This window comes from Wolffia australiana, chromosome 10 (genome assembly GCF_029677425.1).
Source record: "Wolffia australiana isolate 7733 chromosome 10, ASM2967742v1".
NCBI lineage: Eukaryota > Viridiplantae > Streptophyta > Magnoliopsida > Alismatales > Araceae > Wolffia > Wolffia australiana.
Window position 1 is genome coordinate 5027360 of NC_135844.1, and position 12408 is coordinate 5039767.

The 12408-nt window shown below is 40.3% G+C and overlaps 1 pseudogene; it reads left to right on the forward strand.

The window, feature by feature from the left end:
* The first annotated feature begins 10731 nt into the window (after positions 1-10731).
* On the forward strand, positions 10732-11509 carry LOC144708252 (BTB/POZ domain-containing protein At1g55760 pseudogene; annotated as a pseudogene).
* The last annotated feature ends 899 nt before the right edge of the window (positions 11510-12408 follow it).

Genomic DNA, 12408 nt, shown 5'->3' on the forward strand with positions numbered 1-12408 from the left:
AAGACATGACGATTCCACCATTTGAGATGAAGCTTGAGATTCCTCAGTCGATAACTGAAGTTCTCCATAGGTGATGTAGAAATAGAACCATGCCAATGGCTACACACATAACTATGGAATTCTCTATGTTCTAACAACATGTTCTGAAATCGGAAGGGTGGTCGACGGACCCGTTGACTCAAATCTAGGAGGAGAAGGATCGGTGTGTGATCCAAATAAAATCTCGGGAGAATCTCGATCATCAACGTGCAATGCATCAAAATAGTACTATTGGTAAAACAACGATCAAGTCGTTCGTACATACACGCATCCGCTTAACGTTCATTCCAACATGTCCACTTTTCCCCTATGGTAGGCGGCTCCACTAGTGAAGCCTCGTGGATAAAGTCGTTGAAGGCTTGCATAGAACGTAACCAAGATGCGCAGCCCCCCTGTCGCTCAGTGATGTCCCGTACGCAGTTGAAATCTCCGGCTGTAAGCCAAGGTCGATCAACCGACTATGAATGGGAACGGATATGTTGAGCGAGCTCCTCCCATAGGGCCTCTTGCTCGGTGGGTCTGTGCGGGGGGCATACACGACAATAAGTAGGTAGGGCTTTGGGGGGCATTATACGTCTAAGGTGGCGTACTGTGTCCCTTCAGCCAAAAATGCAATCGGATATTCTCGTTTCCAAAGAAGCCAGAGCTTATCCGATGAATGGCAATAAACATGACCATCCCGAGTTTCCTTGCGATGTAATGTGACTGATCCGATGTAATCATCGGCTCAAGAAGTCCCACTATACCTATGTTATGCCTATTGATAAGGGAGAGCAGATGTGTTTGGGTGAGAGGGTTTCCAATCCCTCTACAATTCCAAACGAGACTGGTAATCATAAATCTATCTGCTCGCGTGACGCACCAGAGATCGGGTGTTGTATGTCCAGCGTGGAGGTGAAGGTGAGGCATCCGAGCGGCATCTCGGATAAGGGGAGGTATCCATATCAGAGTCCTCCGAGAGGGAGACATCGTCCTCCTCACCTGTGGAATCCCGACCACTGGTACCGCTACACATGTCCTCCAAAGTAGTGAAAGCGGCTTGACAGTTTGACGCAGTGCGGACACTGCATAGGGCTTGCCATGCAAGGTGCGTTTGAGGTATGTAGTGTAATGTACTAGTGCATAAGTGACATGGTCATCGGCTCATGAGACCCACGAGCCTGGTGCATGTGTAGTGTTTGTGGCATGCATAAGTGAGAATTTCAAGATGCTCTAACGACAATTATTTCTCACTTTAATTCGCTGTGTGACTAATGTCCATTCGTTAGTATTGCTCATGATGTGGAAACGTACTAAGCGACGATTACAACTATCAATGATGAGTGTTGGATCAGTTGGATCCGGTCCACTACAAAGCTTAAGGGGGTGATAAGCCAAAAAAATGTGGGTAAATATGTCATTGATTTGACGTTTAGACATTTTTGCTGGCGACAACGTGAACGCACCAACTTCGAACGCTCTTCCAACGTCATCCGAGATGCCTCGCATCCAGACTCGTCATCAGCATGTACTGGAGAACCGCCTGGATGACGACCAAGTCAACGCACCGGCATTAGTCATGTCTCTACCTACACACCCCCCGTCACACATCATGACACAGCGTCAACGACAGATCCAGAAGTGCCCTTTGACGTGACACGATTGCACGTAGTCTACTTTTATTTATATTATTTCTCGTATTTTCTCTTTCCTCCGAGGCCTATATGTACGCCAATGTTCCAAGAAACATTTGGTAAATTTCTTTCAAAGAATTGAAGTTTTCTTTTTGGAAGACTTGCCCTAGCCTTTTCCCTCCTCGGACACGCGCTGCCACAAACGTTGTCGTCGTCGCTAGAGGATCCTCTTGCTCATTTCCCTAGGTTCCTACATCCGCAACGGTCGCCCGCGCAGGCTGCCACGCCCCCCGCTCGCGCAGGCCGCCACGTTGGCCGCCCGCACAGGCACCGCCCGTGCAGGCCGCCACGCTGGCCGCCTGCACAGGCACCGCCTACGTAGACCACCATGTCAGCCACCTGCACAGGCATCGTCAATGCAGGGCGCCATGTCGGCCATCCGCACAAGCACTGCTCGTGCAGGCCGTCACATCGGTCGCACGCACAGGCAACACTGACATAGGCTGCCATGCCAGCCGCCTGCACTAGCACCACTCGCGCAGGCCGGCTGCGCCCTGGGACGCCCTCGCAGCTACTTGTCACAGCACATACCATTTAGGTTTCGGGGCACTGCACCAAACCCCGCAAGGGGGCAACTCCCTCCTTGACCTCCCGCCAACTGACCGCGCCGTTGGATCCGCGACATCCTATCGAGGCGCACATCAATCATCGTGCTAACGACGTGTCGAGAATTCCATGCAACCTCATCACGCACCACCTGTTACTAAGGTATTCCTAAACTCTATGGTATCCCGTGTTCTTCGTCCAGTATTCCTCGACAGTTGATACACCGTTGTCGGATTTGTTTTGGATTATGGATTTTCAAATGACTAGTGATTAGGTTTTTGAATCTTCAAGCTGAAGAAAATTTGAGTTTATTGGTTTTGGTGTTTAGCACCGCCGTGGTGATTGAAGACACTACTCCTACCCTCGACGAGGAAGGGGGCTGCACCACCACTATTTCATCGGATTTAAGTCATCCGAACAAACCGTATGGTCTGTGTTCTGATTTATCCATTCCATTACTAAATCAACCCAGTACCTAGCACCAGTCTTTGCCTTTTCTCCCCCGTACGTCTAGTCACCCTGCATCCGTCTCATCTAGTTGTCATGCATCAATTATACAATAAAATTTATAAACACCCTTAATCACTAAGTCCAAAATATAGAGCAAGCAAAGGGTTGAACCAAAAAATTTTAAATATTTTGGTGAAAACAAAAATTTTATCCAATTTATAATGAATTAATTTAAGGATGAATTAAATTTTCAATTAATAACCCTTAATTATACTTAATAATGTTTTTAATTAGTCATAATCAAGTAAAAACTTAATTTTGATTTTAAATATTATGGTATAAAAACTCAAGATAGAATGATTTCAAATCTAAGAACAGATTAATTTGGATTATTAATTTCCCAGTTATTATAAATTTTAAGACAGCTTTTTATGAATTAAAAGCGAGGATTTAATAATCAGAAAAGGGATTTTTAAATTTGAGTTCACGATCGATGAGTTTATGGATGAAGTTTTATATTTAGGTTTTTTATATATTAAATTGATTTTGCAAACAATAAAAATTGAAACCTAGAAAGAGAAAGTAAGAGATCAAACCTAGAGAGAGAAATTGAAGAATTTTCTGAAAAGAGGGAAATCGGACCATAAATTACAACTCTAAAAATATTTGTTCTCTTTAAACGGCTTGGATGATGCCACATCGCCCTTTTCTTTTATTCTTCTAAAAAAAGGCAGAAATCGATAGTTTAAGCCGCAATTTTTGACCTATGCATCATCAATTTACGCGTGCATTTAATGCACGCAGTGAGTCAACGTTGCATGCGCATGAAATCATGTGTGTGTCGGTTAGTGCGTAGATTAAATGTACACGCTTGCGACTAAGAATAAATGCACGCGAATTAAGGAAAAAATTTTCTTCTTCGCCTTCTGCGCCACATAATAATTATTTGTGAGCTAATAATTGGCTCGTTATGACATCGCAATTTGCGATGCCATAATGAGCGAATAATGCTCATTATTTTCTCTCTCTTAAATATTTTAATAATATGCATCATTCATTTGCCCAAATATTGGGCAAATTACGTGGATGCCACTTAATATATATATAAATATATTAAAAATGCTTTCTAAAATTACATGTAAATAAAATATTAGTCATTTCTTGGCTAAATAGAATGTTAGTGGCTTTTTTATATTAAAATAAGAAAAAATCATTTCTTGGCTAAATATTAGTCAAAAGTTTATAAAACAATATGGAAAAATTTAGAAAAATTATGAAAGCCCTTACCAACCTTTAGCGAAGTATTTAAAGACCTGTAAAAATTTTCTTTAAATGCCATATAAAAAATGACAAATCAGAAATACTAGTAAAGTCAAAGTGTAATTCATTTATTCTTCATTTTTTGTATGATAACATGCAAATATGGTCATCAAAACACATAAATATAATGTAAAATTCATTAATTAATCTTGTTAATTTGAAAGTTATCAGAGGGATACATGCACTACAAGAGGTTGGCAAGAAGCAAAGTTAGAAGTGTGGGGCGCCACATGCAAGTGGCATGCATGGTGAGTGAAGCTCGTCATTAGACTCGAAAGATGACTGTTATGAGTTGTGCATTGTGTTGGTGTACAAAATTCCCTAATTTCCAAACACAAAATGGAGTCCCGTGTTTTTATATTGAAATATGATTTCTCTGCTCTTTCTTTGCAGTTTCTAGATAGAGGTTGGATCAATGGATGACTATGAGCCTTCCAGGCACTTCTTTGGCGCTAATAGACGTTGAGAGCAATGTGCTCAACACTGAATGATAGGAGCTTGAGATGGGGCATCGTGAGGTTAATAAATCTAATCTAAAGAAGTTTTGACTGGCCCCACACCCCGCCCAAAATTGGTTTCATTAGATTCAATGAAAGGTCATGCATGATTTCTATTTTTATTTAATTTGAAAAATTCTCCCGAATCTAAATTATCAAATTCTCATCCATTACAGCAATTTTTTATTCCGTGGAAAGATATAGGGTCTATCTTTGTGTTTCCAGCATCTACTTGCACCTCTTAACCTAGTTTACTTTTGCTATTCTCATATATTTGCTAAACAGAAGTATTTAATCCAATTACCTATTTCTTCATGCATTTGTCGTAGACTCACCACTTAACTGCACTTTAATATGGAATATTACGAGTCATTTTTATTTTTATCGACACGTGAATTCATTTTTAAAAGCCATGATTTCACCCTTGGTGATCGGGAATCCTTAAGAGAAAAAACCAGCCCTGGAAATTATATAGCAGCCCTGGATCTCTATAAATTGGTGGCCTCTTGTGCCATTTCTCTTAAGCATTGTTGTCACTATTCGACATGGATGTGGTTTCTGTTGTCTTCATTAATATTGCTGAGAAGTCTGGCTAGCAAAAGTCTAATATTAAATTGGACATTTTAGATAGCTCGTTTGATATAAAGAATGAAAGGGGTACAAATAAATTGGACATTTTAAATAGCTCGTTTAACATAAAAAAAGGAAAGGGTTAGAAATAAATTGGACATTTTAAATTTCCAGAGTATTACTACATGAGTCTATTGGAGGAAAACTTATTAAATGGCTCGTTTGATGCAGGGTTTGGTCTAGATGGGCTTGAAAACTGCTTTATTTATATTTCTAATTTTTTAAGTATTTCCAAGCTATGGGGCCACAGTTTTTTTAAGAGTTCTATCCCACGTGGAATAAATTTAGGACTATGTCTGAATGAATAAATATTGAATGATGAATCATTCCTGGTTAAATTAAGCATACATTCCATGCATACGCAAGCATTGGACTATTTGACATGAAGGTGTTTATGTGGGACTCAAACTTCTCATATCGCCAAGGCCCCCGTGGCATTGACGTTCTACTGGCACTGCATAATGCCTGCACGTGTGGCAGTGTTCACTGATTTAAAGCTAGCCTACAGCTTCCTTGAGCGGTGTTGGACATAGTTATGTTGGTTTCTTGGTGTTAAAGACAGAACTAGTTTTTATCTTCTTATCTTGTCTGTTTCATAAAAAAAACTTTATCAGCCCACGGAAATATAAAACCGTACGTTATAGAGGTGAACTAAGGTCTAAACATAATCACCACATTAACTTCCCACTATTAAATTATATGTTCGACAAGAGAATTTGGGGTCGTATTAAAATTCAACCCTCTAACTAAATGATCCAGTCAATGTTTGTAATGTCTAAAGTAGTCATAATATATGTAGTACCGTATATATAAGATATGAGTCGTCACCCACCCAGTTCAATGAAAAAAGTTCCAAACTGTCTTGCATGCGCTTCGAAAAAATCTTCATGGGGAGGATTTAATATTCAACGAGGAATGATTTCCCTCAACTTCACAGGAGACAGTTCAAGCAAAACAATGCGATACCCTTATATATTACTTTGCAGAGGTAGTGGTAGTGGAATATGAAAGGAATACTTCTAAAATGAAACTACACCTATATTAAGTACTAATTTAGATCTGGATCACTGTTTTATGGGGAAGATACCAATTTATCTTTCACGATATAGTCAGATGAGGGACTCTATGCATGACAATGAATCATCTTAAACTCAAAAGAGAAAGTTATTCTTTCCGTAGTATCTTCAAGATCATGAAGTGTCCTTGCACCACACAAAGGGATTCTCAGGTTTAATTACCAGATTCACTATCTGAAATTGTTTTATATAATAAAAATCATTATATGTGGATCAGATTGAATAAGAAACTAAAATTCTAAGACCACCTTGATGAAGTTGGCTCCTTTCGATTAGTTCCTTGAAGGAGTACCGACGAGATTCATGTGTCTGATCTCTAGATGTAACTTTGGAATTCGTTGAATGATTATCCCCTTAGAAATATACTGAGTTTCATCAATGGCTAGTTGATATTCCAACAATAATATATAGAAGAAGAATGGGGACTATATGAGTTTCATTAATGGTGGATTGTCTCAATATAGCTGCCATATGAAGCAAAATTACAACTTTCAATTGATACTTGTTTTGAACTTTCACAATAGCGCATATGATTTTGAGATTATGTTGAAACATTTATTTATCAAGCAGTTTGGATACTTACCTTGGCACGACTACTATTTAACCAAACCCAACCAATCGGTTACACTTTCACCAACAAGGCACCACGCGAGTCGTGGTGTATAGTACATGGGGTAGTAAATAAACTTCCTGGTTGATCCATGAATGCCATCAGGTAACATGCAAATATATTCATTTGACTACGCAAGGCTCCCATTTGACATAGGGTATGGTTACAGTGAAATCTAAGTCCACCAATCCAGTAAACACGGATGTGTTAGATTTATCATTTGCTAAGATCATCTTCAGTACATCATGCAACTCATCTCCCATATCGAGTCAATATTATATTGTACAGAGCACGTATTATTACATCTTGGTCAGTCAAGCATTTTCAAGTATTTATTTGTATATAAGACTCGCAAATTTTAATCATTTAATGATAAAAAATGCCTTTCTCCTAGTAAGAACATAGATATTCACGCTATGTTTGGGTTTTCGAGGCTTTCTGATCACTAAAATGATCATGAGATGAAGTAATCTGTTTGATAATTAGGTATAATAGTCTCAAGGATTACTGCAGATTATTCCAGTGAAGCGTTTTCCTAATGAGTACGCAACATCCGTTCTTACTGTCTATACCCTCATTGCCACATGATGAACCATATTTGCGATTGAGGCGGGAACGGATAGGTTATTGTTTAAATATTGAGAATATTTAAATATAAACACTAGATTAGCATACGTACTAGTGTTTCAATAAAACATTGTATGTATGTGGATTTAGTAAAAAAAATCAATGGAGAACATCAACGCAATAATATTTATTTCCACGTCCTTCAACATGAAATTGCAGGCGAGTATACTGAGAGGGTCATAATGCAACAATAACTTTGGTAATTGATCATTGTTTAAACAGCCTATATATGGGTATGCGTGATCAGCTGTTTTGGGCAAGAAATGTTGTAGATCCATTGGACGCAGTATCTAGTGTTGTACAGTCGCCAACATAATCACGCACAACTCATTTTGTGGGTTGGACAATACATAGGTATATTTAATTAGATTTTTATGAAAAGTATGCCAGAAGTATTAATAAGAGATATACCTGAAAAAGATTCACCAAGGGAATACGTTTTTGGTTGCCATACGTTTATCCGTTCTCTTTCCCCGCTTCTACTCGCGATGTGATTCTAGTGGTGAAAACGGTGACATTCCATTTTGAATGGCTTATCGAGACGTAGGCGGGCATGTGACATGAAAGAAATTAGGTGGATATATGTATTTGTTAGTTCGACAATTAAAGTGTCCAACAGGGCACACTTGAGAAACCAATCAAACTCAGATTCCGGTTGTGCGAAAGCCATTTGCCCATCCCATTTGAAAATCTTCAGCTGCATAAATCGTTATACTTTATGTAACTAACGGCTTTAAACCTCAAAAGAAAAAAAACTAAATCGTGATTTAAATTCCAAGGAAAGACTAATTTTATTAATTGAATATCGTCCATGGAGGCCCATAACGTCCTCCAATATGGAAGTACAGTGAGCATCATCTTTTTCTAATGTCTTCTTCATCACTCAGAATAGAAGATATTGTCTGTGTGAAATATAGTAAACTGTGAAATCACCTATGTTTCCTTTCGTCTAAGGAATCATGGCCCACAATGTTGACGTTGGATACTCTGCGCTGATATTTTGGCCTCCTCCAGCTGTTCTGTAAAATGCTGGATTCCTATATTATGTATTGTTTTTATGCGTTTAGTAAATTTGCAAGGCTTTTAACCGCTGCAGTGAAGAAAATGTTCTATTATCATTCTGGGGAATGTAAGAAATAAGTAAAAATCCAATATCTACTACAATCTATTTGTGGAGAACGGAATTTACCGGCTCTTAACCTGGATTTTTGCTTCATCAGTGTTGGGAATGTTTACAGCTATCAATCACACTCCATCTTATCTATTTGCTTATTCGTCTCTCATTTTGCTTCTCTCTCATCTCCCTCTCTCTCCATCTGCTGATCGCTCTGTCTCGTTTCTCTTCGCTATCTTTTCCATTTCCATTATTCTCGTTTATCTCTATTTCTCTGACTTCTGGTACAATAATTCAATTGTCGTTTCGAGTTTACGCAATACACTGGGCGACAACATGACTCGCCGCGTAGATTGTCCGCAGAATAAATATTCCTGTTTTGTTGGAGCATCAACGTGTAAATACAATGTTATGATGAACTATGACGGTATACGAGCCAGCACGGGCGTAACACAGAGTAGTAGTAAAAAATTAACGTCGGTAAATCCACAAACCGTTATTATTAAGTGACCGTCAGCTTGCTGTTCTCAAATCTGTGATATCTACATGTCAGCAGTACCTGGGTGCGACATCCCAGATCATGATGCACCATCATTCCACTGCGACCGGACTTCTATATTTCATACTTAAGGGACATCCGTCTCTATAAAAGGCTGTCACTATCTCCGTCTTCTTGTGCACCTACTAATGAGCCGGTGGAGTCACCGAATGGCGACTGCAGGTCGACTTGCCCAATGGCGAATTGAGAGTCGATCAACATACGGTCGTAAAGCGCGAGATCCCTACTATAGTTCCTCAGAAGGCTACCCCCTGAACTCCGACCCCTTCAAAATCGGCAATGGAACTGGTCATAGCAATATGTCTCTTTATCATATCATATTTTTCTTCCATGTTCTTTAGCCATTCTCCCAAGCCTCAACGTGTCTGTCCTCTGATCTTAACTTCTATCTTCTTAAATTGTTTCGTTCAATAACGTAGGCTTATTTTAATTTCTCTTTCTTCCATGATTCATAGATTTTCAGTAATCTCAAGATATCTTTTGCAGGCAACTGTGCCTAAAGAAGAGTAACACAATAATCATAGAGCTTTACCCTACGGCGTCATCGCTTGTTCAAGATTGTCATCCTATTGCCTCCTTCGTCGTCCGGCTCGTCTCATTCACTGGCGACCGCCGTCAATCAAACCAACTCGGTGCCTTTTCTTTCCTGTTTGTATTTTTGATATGCAGCGAGGTCGCAGAACCATCGGTTGACGCTCTGCCTGTTTCAAACTTATTTCAAAGGCCTAAAATTCTTTAATGTCTATCTTTACCGACTTTCTTAAGCTTTCTCAAAAGTCTTATTAATTAGTGTCCGTCTACTTATCCGATATATGCGTAGATATAGGTATCCATACCTTCAAGCATAGGCGAATAAATTGTAGGAAGGCCTCACACCAAAGAAGGAAGAAGTGAGAATGGAGAGAGCTACAACTTCATCATCTATACTTGTGATGATATTCCCGTGTAGAAAAACAGACCAAATGTTGCCCATATATAGAGCACAAGATGCTGGTTTGATCGTAACTACGTAGTCATAAAAGAAGGGAAACACAACAATTGCAGAGCAGAATAGGATAGAAAGGCACGCCAGTCATCTGTCCAGCCGGTTCTTTCGTCAACAGAGCAGTTAAGTTTGAGAAATTGCACACAAATCACTGTCCTCTGGTCATTGGCCAGTCAGGAAAACGTTTCGACTGATTTACGGGATTAATTTAATAATTTGAACATCTCTCTTAAACTAATTTCTTCTAACTGTTATTCGCAGAGGTCTGCGACAGACCGCTCACACGCCGCGCTGACTTCCTCTGGACCACTGATCTGGACCCCTCGTTCTGCGGCAAGCTCAGCATTGATGTAGAGTTATCGACTTGAAGGCGGTAAATCTCCTTCCCCCGGACTCTCCTCGGACCAACTGTTACGCCGCCATCTATTGTTATTAAAGAGACGAACAATAGCTAGTGACGGTAGAATTATTTCGTCTATTTTTCTTATGTAGATATATATGTGCCGCCCAAAATTAATCTCCTCGGAAATAATACTACCGTCTCTGGGCGAAAAACAAACCTACAGAGTAAGAACTGGAAATAGATGGAAAGAAAGAGACGAACCGAAAAAAAAAAAGACGAGCAGAAAGAGAAGAAAGAAAGTTAGATTCTAATCGATCATGTCGAGCCAACGTGTGCATGGATAAGTATTATATAGAGTAGAACTTTAGCTTTGACGAGAGGCGATCACTCACACGAAACCTAAGCCCTTTTTCTCATCTTCCGCGATGCAGGGCGGTAGCGGGAATCCGAATTCGTGCTGGGCCGAGGAGCACTTCTCAACGGTGATGACGGATGCGGCGCTTGCGACCGTTCGTCAGATGCTCGCTGACGGAATCAGCACTGATATTACTATCAACACCGCGGACGGGGCTATCGCCGCCCATCTCGCAGTTCTCGCCGCGCGCTCCCCCGTTTTTCGTAGCATGTTCTCCTACGACACAAAGGAGAAGAACTTGGCCACCATCGATATCACCGACATGTCGGTCGCCGCCTGCGAAGTCTTCCTTCGATATCTGTATGGCTGCGCCGGCCGAGAAGAGTTTCTCGCCCACCGCCTGCTGCTTCTTCGCGCGGCGGACAAGTACGATGTGAGTGATCTACGGCGGGCCTGCAATGACAGCTTATCGGAGGAAATTGCTATGGATAACGTGCTTGAAACACTGAAGACGGCTCATCTTTACAGGCTTCCTGGGCTCAAGGGCACTTGCATGAAGTATCTGGTGGAGTTTTCAAAGGTTTCTGATCTGGGGCAGGAGTGGGCTGACTTCCTTGTTACCGCGGACAAAGAGCTTGTGGCAGATGTGGTGAACCATGTTCTCGCGACCTGGAAGGCTTGGTGAAATCATGGATCTTTTGGTACATGGTTTCTTAAGTTTTGTGCAGTTTTGTTTATGAACATCTGTTGTTTAAGATGTTACTATTAGCCGCGAAAAGACGAAGCCCCTGGATCTGTGTCTACTGCAAAAGCTTTAGAAGGATCTTCTTTTTACTGGCTCTGCTACTACCTAATATCTTACCCGCTAGTCGATGTTTCATTTCGAAGGTGTCTGAATATCATTATGAATCTATCTTGTTGGAGGATAGTTTCCTCCAACAATGTTGTCGCCGCATCGGCGGGGACGACGTCCGAAATGCTCTTAACATTAAGATGAGACTATTAATTAGGTGGACGATTGCACATTAGGGCTAATTCATTAAGGGGTCATGTTATGGTTTGTCCTGTTTAAAAGGATAACACATTAGGGCTTCCAGCATCCTGTTTTGGACATGCTTACCTAGCCACAGGCTTGCTGGAGTCATTCTATAGCCCAAGCAGGCCTCCTCTTTTCCTGGCAACCAGTACGTCGTGTGGCCCGCTTAGGGAGGCCACTGATGCTTTGCCCCTTGTGGCCACATCTTAAGAGCTGCCCAATAGACTGATACTCGAGTGAGGCTCATGATCAAGAGTGAAAAAGGCCTATTGTTTATAAATTATGAAATTATAATCGTCTTTTTATTTTGAAATCTTGAACTACATAACTGTTTTCTTGACTTCTAATGTTAGAACTAAATTTTAGCTTTCTTACTACATTTTAAGATGTTTGATTGTCAAAGTGAAAGTCTCATATTATTTTGGAATGGAATCATGAAAATTTATGTAATTACCTATTTCACCATACAATAGCAATTATTTTCTAACTTACATAAATTTCATCTATACCTGTATCCATGTCTTTCAACCTTACATGTAAATAGTTGA